Raw genomic sequence first — 16574 nt, 5'->3', positions numbered from 1 at the left:
TATTAAAAATAATGGGTGTAAATTTAATAAAAAACGGGTGTAAATTAACATTTTTGTACTAGTGATAGTTGATAAAGTAGGGTTAAATAAGTTTTAGTCCTATAAATACGATATTTTTCACTTTTAATCCTTACAAAAAAACTTCGTCGAATTTTGGATTTTATAAAATTTTCCGTCATAAATTTTGGTTCCTTCCGTTAGATTGCTTTAACGGAGACTTACGTGACATGCCACACGTCTCGCCACGTCAGACAAAGGCAGAATTAATAAAAAAGAGGCAGATTGCGGGGGTTTTAAACACCCTTTAAATACCCTTTTTTGCTTGATATAGATACAATACAATGAATTTCCTTTTAATATAGACAATATTTATAGCTCTTTTTAAATCTTAATATTGCTTGATATATCACTATAACAAGACATTTGTAAAAACCATTAAATTTCATCAGTTTAGAATATCAGTATAGAAGGTCTATACAAATACAAATAAATTAATGTTTAACAAATCATTCAAATTTGCAAATAAATATATTATTATGATAATCATTTGTAATTTTGTTTTGAAGATATTCAAATTATATTAAATTTTTCTCATTAATGAAAAAAATAATTGAAGTGTGAAAAAGTATATTAATTTTACTATAATTATTTTTATTTTTACTTCGACAATATTAAAAAGAAATAATTTTAATTAATTTTTTATTCTCATTTGTCCCTATATATTTTTATAATAATATAATAATTCTGATTTTTAATTAAAATATAAAAATTAAAACTTACTAATTGAATTGTGGTAAAAATCATTTTTATATAAGGGTTAAAAATTTAATGTGTAAGAAACTATAGGTAATGTATTATTATTTTAATATTGATGTTGGCTATTAAAAAAATGATTAATTTTATTCTTTTACTACAAATATTTGTCATGAATATAACTTTTATAAAAAAATAATTTATATATTATAATCATTTTTTATTTTTTTGAAGATAAAAAAATAAATTACCGTATTAATTAACGACAAATAGTTCTCCCGAATATAAATTACATGCTCCAACATCAACCTTCGATGACTATTTTCGCAAAAATAAGATGAAAATAGTGAAGTATAAAAAATTATAATAGGTGTATTATTGTTCTTTATTTTTATGTTGTCAAATTTAAACAAAATACTAATTTACGTAAATGACATGCATTTCTGCTAAATATAGTTTTTATAATAATTATTATTTTATTTATTATCATTTATTTTATTAAATAGAAAAAAGTTAATTTGATTAATTGATAAAAGATAAATAATTGTCCCACCCATAAATTATATCTTTCAATGATATTTTTTATTGATTTATTTGTCAAGTTTATAATTCTTATAAAAAAATTATTAGGAGTACTAATTTATATTAATTTTATACAAATTATGCAAAAAATATTAAATTAAATTCATTAATGAATAAAAATATATATAGGTAGAGCAATACTAAATAAATAAAATAAACAAAAAAAAATAAGAAAGGTGACTAAGACTTTAATAATTTGATTAATTGATAAAAGATAAATAATTGTCTCGCTCATAATTTATATCTTTCAATGATATTTTTTATTGATTTATTGGCCATGTTTATAATAATTATAAAAAAATAATTATGAATACTAATTTATTTTAATTTTGTTAGAAATTGTAAAAAATTATTGTTTTTTAAGTTATTTAAAGGGGGTTTAAAACCCCCGCAATCTGTCTCTTTTTTCTTAGTGTTGACTATTACTGACGTGGCGTGACACGTGGTGTGCCACGTAAGCCTCCATTAGAGTAATCTAACGGGAGGGACCAAAATTTGTGACGGAAAATTTTGTGAGGATCACAATTCAATGAAATTTTTTGTAGGGACTATAAGTGAAAAGTGTCATATTTATAGGGACCACTAACATATTTAACCCAAGAAAGTATTATCACAACACGAAACAAAATGACACAGAGAAAACAGATAATAAAATTTCTTTGTAACTTTTATTTTAAGACGGCATGAATAAAATATAAAATATTTTAAAAAATAGTATAAAAGGATTTTATATTATAATCATACATAAATGAATATTTTAGAAATAAGAATAGGTTATTTAATTTTTTAAATATATTTATTAATTAGAGATTAATAATAATTAAATATAATTTCTTGATTGTGGGATCATATTATTATTTATTTTTTTTTGGTAAAAGGGAGGGCCTAAGCCCAAGACAACAAACAACTAACCAACAGAAAATCTAGAAACAAGAACACCATCCATGTCCAACTTCAAATCCTTCGACAGGAAGTCGGGCGCCTCAATAAAGGTAAAAAAATCTTGCTGCATCACTCTCCCATGGCAAGCTAGAGAATGAGCACAAGCATTTGTCTCCCTATGTGTAAAGGTGATTTCCACCTCTCCAATAGCTATCATCATTTGAAGAATCTGCTGCTCCATTTTCGAAACGCCATCCATGTTCTTCTTAGCTTTAGAAAGAATCTCCACAGCCACCCGAGAGTCCGAATTCACCTCCACCTTTGAAAAACCATGCTGCATAATCAGCTTCAGCCCCATAAAGATGCCTCATAACTCCGCCGCTAGCACACTGCACTTTCCAATGAACTTGGCGAATCCACTAATCCATCTCCCATGCTCATCACGAATAAGACCCCCGCAACCAACAACACCATCCCTGTCCCTCGAGCCATCCACATTGAGCTTAAAAAACCTATCCTTAGGAGGATTCCACTTAACCAAAGTAGTTGTTCTCCTACTACTGTCCATGGTTATAGCTTTAGTCATCAAGGCATGCTGATAATCCTGCAGCCTCTCTTCAATACAAGCTACGGGATTATACGACCGCTTGTAGTTATTAATATGGTTCTCTTTGTTCCTCCACGTCCAAATCAAATGGCACCTCAGAGCCCAGTAGTTGCACCACGCCTTATCTTCCTTAGGGCTACGCATGACATTAAGAGTAATCCAGTCCTGCAAATTAGAACCATAAAACGCTTGCACCATGCTCAACGGAACACGATTCTCCCACACTTTGCGAACCACAGTACAGTCCCTTAAGGCATGGATCGTATGCTCAGTCACATTCCCACAAAGGTTATAGTTAGCACTACCAAGACCATAAAAATTCATTCTGAAATTAGAGAGCAATCTATCATGATTCAGAATCCAATTAAAACTCCGCACCCTTTCCGGAACCTGCAAGGACCAAATATGTTTTCAAACTTGGTTAATACGAGGAACCTCTGCATGCATAAGAATATGGTACATACTCCCCACAGAATAATTTCCATCTTCTTCAGTTGCTATCCTGAATTTATCTTCCTCACTATCCGCTCCAGGGGGAAGGATAGCAGTCATACATAACTTAAGATGATTCGGGAGTCAATCATCCATCAATTGCCAATTCCAGAAACCATCAGTTCCTACCAAATCACGCACTATAGCATCCCTGATCTCCATAGGGATATTCACATCATGGTCATTAATGCAAATACCAGCCTCCAGCCAGCTATCAGTGGGATCATATTATTGATTGATTGTGTAATTGATTGTATTGATTTGTAACTAACAAGTTATTTATTAGTCTAGTATTACTAGTTTCTATATTGGGATATTGTCATTATCGTTAGCTTGATTTTCGTATCACGAAGGTTGTTTTGAATGGTCAAAATAGTCTCATATTGTTTTGGAATTGATACTAAGAGTAGTTTGTATACAATATCAATACACATCAATTCAACGAGACGCATTTTTTAAAGTACACAATTGTGAGGATTTTTACACCTAAAACGAACAATACCTCGTAGCCGTAATGACGCAGACTTGAGGTCGATCGAAACATCGGTGCCTCATATATCGCTAAGGAACCGAGACTAAGGTAGTTTATATACAACACTCATATACCTCAACCCAACGAGACACCTTTTATTAAGGACAAAGTTATGTGGGTTCTCACACCCAAGGAAGATTATATCTCGTAACTGTAGTGGCGCGGACTTGAGATCGATCAGAATAATGACCAAGACATCATTTTATATATGTGTACATTGTCATCTGATAAAATACACAATCAGTTTATACATCCTCTGTGGAAATCCTTGGTATTGCTTTTAATCAAAGGTTGCAGACTTTATGGATACATGATAGGGACAAAGGTCTGTCTTGGTGAATTCATCATAGGTGAGAACTCAAGCAAAACACTAAATTATGCATAAGAAGATTCCATGTATATGATCAATAACTATTGGTTGGTTTAAGAACTTCATGATTGCAGAAACAACAACATAATTATTGCACTCTAAAAACTCGAAACAACTTTGGAAGGAGGCTCAAAGTCTAGCTGGTGCACATACAAGGTCTCGAGTAACCTACTTGAAATCAAAATTCCATGATATCAAGAAATGAGAAATAGAGATGCAAGATCATTTGATCAAGATGTAACACCTTGCTGACAAACTTAAACTTGCAAGAAATTCAATCTCTACCACGAATCTAATCATTCAAACCTTAAATAGTTTGGACTCAAAGTATAACCTTATGGTGGTTAAACTGTCTGATCAAACCTCTCTTAGTTAGATTGACCTACAATCTCAACTCTTGAGATTCGAATCCAGAACTAAAAACTCAATAGCTTCAACAACCTCACTCATTAATGCCTCAACAAATGTAACTAACAAAATAGATCACCAAGAAAATTGGAGAACATATGGCTTAAATGGCAATTGGGGAAATTCAAATTTCAAAGATTGGAGAGATGAACGAGAAAGAGACAGGACTAGGCCAACATGTCAAGTTTGCTACAAAATTGACTATACAACACTGTTAAGGATGACAATGGGTACCCATTGGCTCAAAAGTCATTGGGAAATTCATCGTGAAAGGGAAGTCAGGTGTTGGTGTATTTCTATGCATCAAACTGATTATTCCGTTGCAATGACAAAAAAAAAATTTGGGGCCCTAATCTGAATGGGCGACTCAGCATGATGCTTGCCCATTTCCTCCTCTTCCTTGTCTTTGATGTAGACAATGACATTGTCTTTTTTACTGGGAGCTGCAGAAGATCTCCCTCCAAGCCCTTTTGGCTTCATGGTTTTAAGGGAGCAAGTTTCAACAATGGTGTTTCCTTCAATGCCCATTTTATTGCCTTTAGTGATGAGGTCACCAATGACTTTTTGGATCGTTAGTCCATTGTTTATAATGCCAAACCTTCTTCTTCACCAAGCGAGCTTTCCTATCAGCACCATAAATGGATGATATATTTTCTATAAACAATAAGAAAAAGGAGATAAGTAATGGGGTGATTAAAAGAACCCTAAACTAGAAACAACTACAATAACTAAGTAATGCAAATACCCATCGATATTGCCATCATCCCCTTAATCTAGCTCTACATTTTCCTAGAGCTGATGACATTTTCCTGTGAGGGTGAGGTAATTATAATCAAAGCTAGTGATGGCCATTGGGTCCACTATCCAATACAGAGGGAATCAATGGGCATCATTCTATCACATCGTGACCATGGAGGCATTATATCACCCCCTTACTCTCACAAACCTATCCTTCCAATTTTAATAGTTGTTTGAATGAGGCTTGAACGAGTTTATTCCCTCCAGCATGCCCAAGGTCACCTAGCCTCTTCTCAAACGGGTCTTGGTACCATAGAAGGAGAAGAAAATCCCTACAATAGGGTATGTATCCAATCTCTGACATATGATCTCAAAGGTCCTAATAAAGGCCCAAAAGTTTGGTGACATTTGAGAGGGAACGACATTTATAGTCGCGGGAACCTCTAATTCAAATAAAAAGAAGGAAATCAAGACCCTTGGGTCTTGGAGGACCGTGAGATGCAAGTAGAAGAAAGGGTTTGGCGAGTTAATCGGGGAAATCATGTTGGCTTGCTATGTTAGTGAACAAGGCCCAGAATGACATCTTCCCCATCGCCCACACTAGAAAGGTTGATGTCCCTCCGAAAAGAGGCTACCCTTTTGACCCAGATGTAGTAGGTTTCAAAATCCTCGACGCTCTTATGCTTGGGATTGTTGGTTGCCATTAACTACTCGAGATTTCTTGGGAAAGAACATGAAGAAAGAGAGTCACTATTTATTCTAGAATCAGAGGTGTTCTTATAACTTCCAAACGTCCCCATTTCTAAAATCCTATATTTGATTGTCCCCTCAACTCGCTCAACGTTATTCGTGCAATGTAAATACCACTATGGTCACTCTCTATCGTTAGAAGCTTCTATCACCTTGCCATTATCGTTTAAATCCATAATAATTGCCATCAACTTTCTCTCTCTCCCTCTAATATTTACATTCATAAATATAATATTAATATTTTATATATTAATAAAGAATATTGTTCTGGACAGGGCCGACGCCTGGCCCAAATACAGCGAGAGGCCCAAACTCATCCTAACCCAAAAGAAGAGCCATCATCGCTCCTCGTCACAAGGGTTCGCACTTGCCCGTATGAGTTACACTGCGTTCAACCTGGCATGCCCACGAGCACCTCAGACAACACTGTGGACCGAGAAGAACTCTCCACGGTGTCCCGAGCAGGTGCTCCCTACGAGCGCCCCCGTCTACCCTTTTCTCCGAGGACCCTCCTCCTTGTAGGGTTCCTTCACCACACAATCCTTCGAGTAAGACAGAGTCCACGCACCTCCGAGAAGACAGCGTCTCCCCTGAAACCTCGGAGTGGTTGACCCAGGATGGAGACCACGTGATGATCCCCACTACACACTTAGGATCTTGGCAGTCTCCATTTTGGGCCTGGACATCCCGTCCAAAGTGGAGATCTTGGCCCAGCATTGGGGACTATAAATACCCTCTTTCATTAGAGGACTAGGTAACTTCAATCATTCTCATTCTTACCTTGTACTTGCACTCTGATTGCTCTCTCTTATCACTTTGGCATCAGAGTATCTTGCAGGTACACGCCAGTTCATAGAAGCCCAATTCGTTGCAGGCAAGAAGATCCGTCTGATCAGATAGGATCAAATATTATAATAAATATTATATTATTTTTAAAAATATTTTCTCTTCATCTTTTTTCTTCTTCTTCTCCTCATTATTTAATATTTTGATTCATAAATATTAATATTTTATATGTCAATAAAAAATATTATAGTAAAATTCATATTATTTATTTGGTGCATAAACATCTCAAACAAATTTAGGTAAAAAAAAACTATCTTTTTTTACTCTTTCTCATTATTTAATATTTTAATTCATAAATATTAAATTTTATATATCAATAAAAAATATAGTCATGATGCATTGGCACCGGGTGTAAGTCTAAAAGTCTTACACCAAATCTCAACCGTTAATAGAAATGAATCAAACGGTCATATAAAATTAAATTAAAAAATATGGTATTTATTTTTCCTAAAAATTGCCTATTTTATACGAAAAAGAAATGACGATTTGGTTCATTCTTTTAAGGGCTGAGATTTGATGTAAGACTTTAGACTTTCATGTGGCAGGAAACCAATCTCTTGGTGTTCGAAAAAGGAAACGGTGTCGTTGTGATCTTGCCAAGCCATGTGGCTTATGAATCTATGGAAGGAGTTGGATAGCAATGAGGGTGAGGCTACTACACTTCTTCTTGATAATGTTTCTGCTATTAATCTTGCGAAGAATCCAATTGCACACGGAAGGAGCAAGCATGTAGAGATGCGATTTCATTATTTGAGGGAGCTAGTGAGTGAAGGAAAGTTACGATTGGGATATTTTCAGAGCGAGGACCAAGTGACGAATTTGTTGACTAAGGGAGTAACAAATGAGGTGTTTAAGAGGCTAAAGATGAGCTTGAGCATGGTGCACTTGGACCAACTGAAATGAGGTGGGGTGTTGAAAATGTTGTTTTTTCACACTTCAGTTGGTGTAACCGGTTACGAGCCCGTGAAGCTGAAACAAAAGTGTTGCATTTATGGCGTAACCGGTTACGCTATTTGCCGTAACCGGTTACACTGAAGCAGACATGTTTTATTTTTCTGTTTTGATTGCTTTTGGCGATTCCAATCATTTGTAACTTTGTTGTATATTAGAGACTCACGACTCCCTATTCTGGTTAATATCTCTCTCTCTCTCTCTCTCTCTCTCTCTAAATTCTCTAAACCTCATCTTTCAATTAAACCTAATTCTTCATTGATTCACTTTAATTGATTTTGTATGTTCTAACTGATCTTATAAATGAATAACAAGAAACATTTGACCTAATCAATGTCTCCTTAAAAAAAATGGATGCGATAGTTGAAAATATGCAAACATGGTGATTTTTGTCGTCAAAAGATTAAATGAATCTCGTGAGGATCAAGTGTGTGTGTATATATATATATATATATATATATATATGTATATATATATATATATATATATATATATATATATATATATATATATATATATATATATATATATATATATATATATATATATATATATATATATATATATATATATATATATATATGCTAGTATTGACTTTGTATACAAACCATTTCAACTATGCTATCAAATATTTTTAATACCCTACCTAGTTTTTTTTGGTATCAATATACCCTACCTAGTTCTTCTTTATGCCACTTTCTTCCTTAATTAAGACATGAACGAGAAAGGAAGTTAATGTCACCCAAAATGGCAATAAAATTTTCCGTTATGTATTTAATTTAATTATGGTAGCATTACAAGCGTGTTTTCCCCAAAATCGATTATCTAAACCTAGTTATCTAAATAAATATATAGTTAGTTGCTAAAAGTTTCATTTCCTCTTACACAAGAAAGGTGGGGGACCGAAAAATTTAGGCCACCCAATAAGAGGAATAGGAATAGGACATCCCACGTAAATTATTGGAGAAATCTACTATTATCAAACTCATTCGTTTCGTAGCTTGTGTATGTGATGTAATGCAACTATGCAAGTATAAATCTATCTTTATTTGCCCTAAAACTAAAAAATAAACTAGTTTACAATAATTTAGATTTTCAAAAAGATATATATAAACTAGTTTACAATAATTTAGATTTTCAAAAAGATATATATATATATATATATATATATATATATATATATATATATATATATATATATATATATATATATATATATATATATTATTGGAGAAATCTACTATTATCAAACTCATTCGTTTCGTAGCTTGTGTATGTGATGTAATTCAACTATGCAAGTATAAATCTGTCTTTATTTGACCTAAAACTAAAAAATAAACTAGTTTACAATAATTTAGATTTTCAGAAAGATATATATATATATATATATATATATATATATATATATATATATATATATATATATATATATATATATATATATATATATATATATATATATATATATATATATATATATATATATATATATATATATATATTATTATTGGAGAAATCTACTACTATAAACTCATTCGTTTCGTAGCTTGTGTATGTGATGTAATGCAACTATGCAAGTATAAATCTGTCTTTATTTGACCTAAAACTAAAAAATAAACTAGTTTACAATAATTTAGATTTTCAAAAAGATATATTATTTGACTATTATTGTTATTATTATTATTAGAAAAAATACATAATTAACCTGAAGATAGTTCATAAAGTTTTCATTTTATTTCTCAACTTTTGCATAGAGAAAAATGTTGAAGAGTGATAGAGCAATAAGATAAAATACAAGGGAGTTTCACGCAGAACCCCATGAGTTATCCAAAGGTTTAGATGAAGGCAACATGATATTGTCAAGTGCAGTCCTTATATTGTCACGTCACTATCCAACAATGCTTTGGTACCATCAATGGTAAATTTATTTTTCTTCAAGACAAAATACTCTATCTTATCAAAACTTTATTAAGTGTTTTAACATAATATTTTATTAAGTGGTGCAGTGTGTATTTGGTTTATGAGTCTGAAAGACAAACAAATAAGTACAATTAGCTTATTAGAGATAATGTGACATGTAATTACAAAATCTATATTAGCAAAAATATAGTGTTGTTTACTTAGATAAAAATTATGTTAATAGAAATATTAGATATTATAAGAAAAATGTTGCATAATTGCAGTTAGTTAGAAATAATAGATAATAGTAACATTGACTAATAAAAAATATGACTAAATGGTTGGATAGAAGTGTAAGATGAATATGTAATAGTATGTAATAATGACATTGTCAAGTCACTCAATTTGCTTTTTGTATAGTCACATCAATACTTTATTTTTAAAATCTTCTTTTCATTCTCTCCCAAGAAAGATATATTCTCTTTTCCCGATACTATATTTTGATTAAAATGTAATACTATAACATTTTAATTTTATTTTGAATTATCGTTATAAAAGTATAATATTTCTCAATATTATTATGTTATTAAAACTATTACATCTTAAATTAAAAATAATATTAAATTATTTTTTTCTGTTATAAAATTCAATTGGTGTAATAAATACAATTAAGTTAACTTTTAAAAATTAAATATTATTTTAAATGTAAATTAAGAATTATTTAAAATGGTTAAAATAGACTTTCTCTTTATAATAATTTTTTATTGTTTTTTCTTAATATACAAATTATATGAAACAGGAAAACTAAGCCATTGAGACAGAATTGAATAATAATGAAAACAAACTTAATTGTAAATTAAAAATATGCGGGAAAAATCATTCTATTTAATTTAAATATTTTTATGTCACATTGATAAATCAATACACGTAAAGAGAAATAATATTGTCATAATGTTGATAACAAATAGGAGTATAATATATTCTGATAATTATTTTGTATTTATATTCCTTATCAATATCATTATACAGGTGAACAACATAAATTTTTATGCATTTCATGTAAACAATTTTACATATTTAAATCCATTAAAAGATCAAATGATACTTAATGACCATTATTATAAAATTAAACACTAATTAATAATCACTATTATGATATTCTCTATTTCTTATTTTATATACAAATTTCTTTTTTATTTTTTTATTTTATAGTATTTATTTATGATAGTGAGAAACACAACATTCATCATTCAATAATAGTTATTTCAAATGGATAATATTTCTAAATATAGATTAATACAATTATTGATAATTTTTTAATAAATAGAATAATATTCATAATGTTAAGAATTTTTGTTTTAGATATGATTGTAAATATATGAAAGTAAGAATGTTAAATATTTATATATGACAGTTGAATTTGATAATTTTTTCAAAATAAAAATATTTAATACAAATTTTCTTAACAAAGACTCTTAACTTAACAAATCAATCATATGAGAAAAATCATATATAGTTGTACATAATTAATAAATAAAAATATGTTTCAGATTTGTAATAAATAATAGGAATATAAAATTGTAATATCCTAAACTAAATATATTTAAAATTAATGTATCAATCCAAACACGGAATAAATTTTGTTGTTTTTATAATTATTTATATTACTAAATTTTTTAGTATTTATTTTTGGATATATTACAAAAGTTTTATTGATTTAAATATTTTTACGGTGCCAGACTTTTTTCTAAACATTTAATTATTATTTTTCGGGTACTTGACATTTTTCTTTAAATTTAATTATTTTATTTTTTCACGGATATCAGATTTTTTTCTATACATTCAATTATTATATTTTTATAGGTACCAAACATTTTCTATTAAAAAAATATACATTTAAAAAAAATGCGCGTCCCATACCAGAACCCGTGCGAACGCACGGGTTTTTTACTAGTTAATAAAAAAGAGAATATAATTCCTTCCCTTCCCTATATAACAACAGTAAAAATATCGGCACAATGTTATGTTCTATATTACTAATTATCTTATGACTTAATTTATTAAAGTGAAAAAAATTATTTTTATTTTAAAACTTGAATTAAATATGTCTAAAGTCCCATTAAAAATATGTATTTTTATTTTATTTATTTTTAAAAAATTTTGTTAAAAAATAATTTCTCTAAAGTTGAAAATTTTAACTCTTGACCCCTCCAGCTAAAACATTTGCTAAGTAGTAATCTGTCCATAAAAAGTATCCATAATTCATTTGATAAGTAGTAAACCGTCATTAAAAACGGTCACTAATTCATTTGTTAAGTAGTAAATCATCCCTAAAAATTGTTGGTGATTTATCGGCTAAGTTGTACAAATCGTAGCTAAGTTATAGGAAGGATTAAAAATTAAAATTTTTAATTTTAAACGATTCTATAACAAAAACTTTAGAAAGATAAAAAGTAAAAATACCTAATTTGAGAAAAATCTTAAATATATTTAACTCTTACAATTTTAAGCAACAAAAGTCAATACAACCTTTAAATATATGTTTAACTCTTGAAATTTTAAACAACAAAGTCAATACTAAAGAAGACATTCACGGCCCATTTAGGGTTGTACTCCGAAAATTATACCCCGTACCCCTACATTTATCCCAATACCCCTACAATTTAAAAAAAATCTCAATTTTGTTCTTATTAAATTTTTAACTTTTCTTTTTTATTTTTTATTTTTACATTTTTACCGTATGTACGGGCGAACTGGTGAGTAAAATCCAAAACCGGACAACCCAGGGGTGGGTGTTCCGGTTCCTTTTTTTTTCAATTTTGCTGAACCGGATATCCCAGAATTGGGTGTTCCGGTTTGTTAATTTTTACTAACCAGATATCCCCTATGTGGGTATTCCGGTTTTTTTTTTTCAATTTTTTTTTCATTTTTTTTTATTTTTTTTTACATTTTTTTTAGTCAAATCATCGTTCATTTCAAGCACAGCTTGCTCCAAGATTTTCTCCGGATCTTCAAACGAACTCACAAGAGCATTTGCATAAGACTGCATTACTAAGATGACAAATGAGAAAAATTAAACCTAAACCGAAAATCTCAAAAACAACTTCTAGAGTGATTTCTTCACCTTCACGACTCTAGCAAACCTATCAAATAGGTTCATGCTGGCACCGATCGCTCCTCCGCCTCGCATCCGTTTCGCAGTCCTTACTCCTCTAAATTTCAAAGTGTCCACTGCGAGAATTAATATTAACAAATTAAAATTAGCTAAACTAATCACGCGCTAATTGTTGAGGTTAATTGAATTCGCTGAGAGAGTAATGATTGTGAGAAAACCTGGTATGCCGAAAAATGTAAAAAAAAATAAAAAACATGAAGAAAAAAAATTGAAAAAAAAGGAACCGGAATACCCACATAGGGGATATCCGGTTAGTAAAAATTAACCGGAACACCCAATTCTGGGATATCCGGTTCAGTAAAATTGAAAAAAAAAAGGAATCGGAACACCCACCCCTGGGTTGTCCGGTTTTGGATTTTACTCACCAGAATTCTCCATCTTTTCGTCCGTACATACAGTAAAAATGTAAAAATAAAAAAGAAAAGTTAAAAATTTAATAAGGACAAAATTGAGATTTTTTAAAATTGTAGGGGTATTGGGATAAATGTAGGGGTACGGGGTATAATTTTCTTGTACTCCAACCCAAAATTATTCTAACTTTTTCGGTAAAAAATCTCAATAATTAGATTCCTAAATTCCATATAACTAATTTTCAAGTGTGTTTGTGAATTATGCACAATTCTTTAAAGTACAAAATAGATTCCACTTTTTATATAAAAAAAATAGAATTAAATATATCTTTTAATTTAAAAAATTATATATCCAAAGATGAAGTTGGCCTCTTCAAAGAGTATTTTTACAAGCCTCAATCTTCCATAAAACTAAACAACTCAGATGCTTAGGTTGCAGCTTAAGTATCATTTGTGATGATATATGTATCTAGTTTCATTTGTGATGATATATGTATCTAGTTTTAAAAAAAATAGTTTTATTAATGATGTGCCACATTTTAATTGGTATAATTCATTTTTATTTTTTTGGTTTTCTTATTATAATAGTTATATTATTTATACTCCCTCTGTCCCAAATTATAAGAGAAATTACACCAATTAAATAAAACTAGATAAAATGCCAATTACATTGAAAAAATCCCAATTACATTGCAGCTTAAGTATCATTTGTGATGATATATGTATCTAGTTTTATTTATACTCCCTCTGTCCCAAATTATAAAATGCCAATTACATTGAAAAAATCCTAATAAATGACCAATTATAACGTTTGGAATACAGAAAATTAGGTCTGCTTTTGGATTGATAGGTTATAATTATATGGGTGGCTACGTTCTTTGAAAACATAAACTCCTCCACTATCAAATGTTACAATATATAACTGCAGACCTTTCAGATTTCTAAAACTTTCTCTTAATTTTTATATCTACTCACCCAAATGGAATTCACCCAAATGAAATTCCACTCTTCAGTATCCTGTTTTCTCCATTCTAATTCTTCTGCGCTTCTGCTTTTCAAAGAGTACGAATTTTTATGTTCCTCCATCTCAATTCACCGTCAAATGCGTCTGCCACCACCGTGCTATTGCCAAACAATGACAAGACCATTGTGTTGCACCGACGACATCTCTGATTCTCCATAGCATCACATCACAAAGCATCAACGCATCACACATCAATCACTGCAAGATCCGCTTCACCTACTTGTCGTCACCGAAGATGTTCGCTGCTTTTTATTTTTGATTCACGTTTTGTTTTCTTTTGATTATTCTGGGTTTGTTAAATTTAGAGAATATTGATTGAATTATGCTCTGATTTGAACTTAGATTGGGCAATAAACAGAAAGTAAGTTCAAAAAGTGATTGAATTGTTTTCCTTTTCCTTTTTTTTTTTGAATCCAGAAAATTTCTAAATATTTTTCTTTAATTTAACCACTTCATTTCAGATTTATGAAGGAAAAAATCACGAGTTTCTGTCAATATAAGGGAATGTGAATGTGTTTTAGATTGAGTAAGCATGATTAATATAGTTTGTGTTATATAAATATTGACAGATTTATTTAGCCTCTTTTTGCTTTCATATTGGATCTGTGAATGAAAATGGAGTTTTTGTTTTTTTGCAGTAGTGTTGTTTTTAAGCGACTACCAGCCGATGCTTACATCAACATATTTGGAAAAACTATCAAGCATCACAGCAAACACAACATTCAACAATATCCTTTCTATTTTTCATCTACAACAAGCATATCCTTTGAAAAAAACGCATAGGAAGAAAATAGGGAAGACTCAAAGGCACAAGAATGAGGTTTATACCACACGATTGATTTCCTGTAAGCTCTGAGTTCGATTTCACGGTGATGGTTGAAGGTTCCATGCTTTGATTATTTACTTTTCATTTGCATTTATGATTTTGTTGTTTGTTTCAGATGTGCCATAAACATGGTGTGATGCATAGAGATCTAAAGCCTGGAAATTTTTTGTTTGCGAATAAGGAAACAACGACTTTGAAAACCATCGATTTTGGTTTGTGGGTGTTCTTTAAACCAGGTAAGGATTTTGGATGGTGATTATGCTTGATTTTTATTGAATGGTTGGGTTTTGTGGTTTTACAATTAGCTTAAAGTTTTCCATTTTCTGTAGGTGAAAGATTTAATTAGATTGTTGGAAGTCCCTAACTTAACAAGGTTTGAATGTTTATCGAGGAATCATCCATGAAGTATTAATCCTTCTGCCCATTTTCACGAGTTATTCGTGCTGTCTATACAACTAATTTTTCTTGTGTGAGAAGGTTATTGTCGAGCATTTGTCAGCAGAAGAGGCAGTGGGACTAAAAGAGGGATTCAAGCTTATGGATACAAGCAACAAATGCAAGATCAACATTGATGAAGTGGTGCTTAGACCATCTTCAATGGTAGTTTCTTCTATTGAGTTCTCCACATGTACCATTAATTTAATAATTAAATATTTAAAAAATTTGCCATGTCATAATAGAGTTGCATTGCAATGCAACAACTAAAAGATTGTAGTACCCAATTAAATCAAGTTATGAGGTAAAGTTGTGGGACCCATATCAGATTTTTATTAAAGTTAAAATTAAATAAATTCTTTTACTATGATGTGGCTTAGTGGGTCCCATAAAGAACTCAAATGTAAGTTGCACCATTGGAGATGCTCTTAGAAATCTGCAGTGATGTTCCAGGATTTATCATAAAGCTTGGTTTTAGTTTTGTTATTGTTTTATCATCTGTGACATCTCTTGAGTTGGCTACATGTTGATTTAGGTGGTTGGTATGTTTTTTCATCTTAAAATACAATTTTGTTATTTTAAATTGGTTATTGTTTGCAGTTACTTACAAGTTGAGTTGCTTTAAATTCGTTGGTTTATGGATTAATATATAAAGTTTATGAGGATGATAATTTATACTTTGATTTTTATCCATAATTAATGAAAGAGCTATGATGCATATTTGTTGTTTGCAGTTGAAGTATTTCTTTTTTATGATATTTTATGATTATTCATATTAATAAATTAAATTGGAGAAATATAACTATCAAATTTCTGTATTGAATCCATTTAGACAATTATATACATGGCATAACTGAAAGAATAGGAAGGAGATCTTAATATAAAAATGTTTTGGATTAGAAAGTGTTTTCGTAACAAAAATCACACAAAAATAGATAGTGTAGTGATTTGTAA

General features: G+C 30.3%; 1 long non-coding RNA gene across 2 annotated transcripts; it reads left to right on the top strand.

The window, feature by feature from the left end:
- Nucleotides 1-14191: 14191 nt before the first annotated feature.
- On the top strand, nucleotides 14192-16279 carry LOC131629752 (uncharacterized). 2 transcript variants are annotated; one of them, XR_009292106.1, is made up of 5 exons: nucleotides 14192-14596; nucleotides 14821-14885; nucleotides 14998-15204; nucleotides 15301-15421; nucleotides 15515-16279. It is a non-coding gene; the product is annotated as an uncharacterized LOC131629752 (long non-coding RNA). The 2 variants fall into 2 exon arrangements; XR_009292107.1 differs by lacking the exon at nucleotides 14821-14885.
- The last annotated feature ends 295 nt before the right edge of the window (nucleotides 16280-16574 follow it).

The sequence above is a fragment of the Vicia villosa genome, unplaced genomic scaffold (genome assembly GCF_029867415.1).
Source record: "Vicia villosa cultivar HV-30 ecotype Madison, WI unplaced genomic scaffold, Vvil1.0 ctg.000602F_1_1_3, whole genome shotgun sequence".
Taxonomy (NCBI): Eukaryota; Viridiplantae; Streptophyta; class Magnoliopsida; order Fabales; family Fabaceae; genus Vicia; species Vicia villosa.
This window is presented reverse-complemented; position numbering and strand designations above follow the sequence as displayed.